Raw genomic sequence first — 2597 nt, 5'->3', positions numbered from 1 at the left:
TCTCTCTCTTCTCCCCCACCAAATAAATCAATAAACCTTAAAAAAATAAATAAAGATACCCAGATTGAAAAAGAAGAAATAAAACTATTTGCAGATGATGTGATTGTCCACATAGAAAATTCCAAGGAATCTACGGGAAAAAAAAAAAAAATCTACAAGTAATAACTGAATTTAGCAGGGTCACAAGATACAAGGTCAACACACAGAAATCCTTTACACTTGTATATGCTTTAAGTATGCAGAAACTAAAGTTAAAAATAATACCATTTATAATCACTCAATAAACTTAAATACTTTAATAAAAATTTAATGAAACATGCATTAGGTATGTATTCTGAAAATTACGAAATGTTGACAAAATTCTGATGAAAGAAATAAGACCTAAGTAAATGGAGAGAGATGTATGGACTGGAAGAGTCAACATAGTAAAATGTCATCTCTTCCCAAATTGATACATAGGCTTAATGCAATCCCAGCCAAAATCCCAGAAAGGACTGTTGTAGACAGACAAACTTATTCTTTACAAAATACGTGTAAAGGCACGGGCCATAGAATAGCTAAAACAATTTTGACAATCATGAAGTGAGAGGGATCTTTCTATCCAATATTAAGACTTCCTGTAGAACTACAGCAATCAAGACAGTATGGTATTGGAAAGACAGACAAATAGGTCAGTGGAATAGAGTGACCTACACAAATATGGTCAACTGGAATAGAGATCAGGTAGCCTTTTCTGCAAACAGTGCTGGTGCATTTGGACATCTAAAGGCAAAAAATACAACCTAAATTTCACATGTTGTACAAAAAATTCAAAATGGATCGTGGAGTTAAATGTCAATTTTAAACCATAAAACCTTTAGTAAAAATAACAGGTGAAGATCTTTAGGATCTAGATGTAGGCATAAACTTCTTAGATTTGACATTAAAAGCATGATCTATAAAAGAAAAACATTGGACCTCATAAAAATAAAATAAAACAAACTGGACCTCCGCAGAATTAAAAACTTTTGCTCTGAAAGAACATGTGAAGAGGATGTGAAGCTCTACCCTGGGAGAAAATGTTTGCAAGGCACATATTTGACAAAGTAATAGGATCTAGAATATGTAAACTCTCAAAACTCAATAGTAAAAAAAACAAAAACAAAAACAACTTTTTTTTGAAGTCTAGTCTGGCCTATGAGGAGTTTGAAAGTTTTCCTCACAACAAGCAAAAAGGCTGAACAAAGAAAATCAACAAGTCTCCTCAGATCCATCAGAGAATGGACATTGAAGGTAAAACTGCTGCCCCCAAATTGAGAGAGACAGGCAAGCAGATACAGAGAGGGACAGCACCCCAGAACAGAGGCCCAGAAGTAGAAACTTTTGCTGCAACCAGTACTGAGTAAGAAAAATTGTAATTGACATATTGTTGGAGGCTCAGCCTAAGACAAGTTTGAGAGTTAAAAGTTCCAGGGTGCCCATTCTTAGGAGACCACCACACTTCTGTGAGTTTGACTGACAGGAGCCTTACCAAGTTCTCATGGTAAAGATCAGAAAAAGGATTTTTTGCACTGATGGAGTCAAGGTGGAAGAGTACACACGCCCTTGCCCTTGGCAACCTGGATGGTTGTGGTGGGGCCTTTACAATGGGTACCACAGGCGCCCATTGAATGATACCATTCAAGCAGTCAAAAGGTTTTTGCAATTCTGCAGTGGGAATAAACCACAGACTACCATGCCGTTTGACAGCTTTTAGAACCAGGGCTCCGCAGTTGGGAGGTAGCTTTGCAGTTTCGGAGGTTTATTTTCCATGATTGACGGCAGCATGGTTCAAGTCAGGGGGAAAGAGATCCCTGGAACTCCATCACAAGGGGTGCCTTAACGGAGCCATGCTGGCAGCAAGAAATGGACCAGTGGCATGGTTGGGTCAGCCACAATGGGTGGCATTCTCCTAGCATTAATTGAAGGAGCTGCCTTGTTGACAAGGTCTGCCTCTGCACAATTTCCCAATGGTCCTCAGTTTGCTGAAGACCCCTCTCAGTTGCCTTCAGCCCCGTTACCATCGTCACCTTTTGGAAATTATCAACAATATCAATACACTTTCTTTCCCAGGATTTCTGTAACAGAATGAATGGTAGTTCAAGAAGGAATTTGAGAAGATAAGTTACAGTCTGTTTTTAAACCATAGGTGAGATAGCTATGGCCAAATAGGCTATGAAAAGACACTTAGCTCTTTTTTTTTATTTAAAGGAATAAAAAATGGGGAGGGGCAGATGTTAAAAGATAACACATTTATTTATTCTCACTTGAATTGCATTTGTGATTAAAATAGCTAATATCTTTAAAAGAAAATATAATAAATACTTAGAAGATGAAGGACCAAAGGGCAAACAGCAATGAAACCTGACCATCATTTCCTTGGGCCCATCTCCGCCTGGTTTTGTGTGTTCTGTCAGTCAAACAATAAGAATCTACTGGAATTTGCTCTTTCAAAAGGAAGGAAGGAGGGAAGGGAAGCAAGGAAGGGAAGGAGAGGGAGGGAGGGAGGAAGGAAGGAAGGAATCAAGGAAGGAATTTCATGCTTCCAGCAAGGAGAAAAGCAGCCATTTTGAAATATG

At 38.3% G+C, this 2597-nt stretch overlaps 1 pseudogene; it reads left to right on the top strand.

The window, feature by feature from the left end:
* The first annotated feature begins 1519 nt into the window (after window positions 1-1519).
* LOC115525376 lies at window positions 1520-2110 on the top strand (annotated as a pseudogene).
* Window positions 2111-2597: the final 487 nt, after the last annotated feature.

Source organism: Lynx canadensis, chromosome D1, assembly GCF_007474595.2.
Source record: "Lynx canadensis isolate LIC74 chromosome D1, mLynCan4.pri.v2, whole genome shotgun sequence".
NCBI classification, from domain to species: domain Eukaryota; kingdom Metazoa; phylum Chordata; class Mammalia; order Carnivora; family Felidae; genus Lynx; species Lynx canadensis.
The sequence above is the reverse complement of the archived record's forward strand: the minus strand, read 5'-3'. Positions and strand labels throughout refer to the sequence as shown.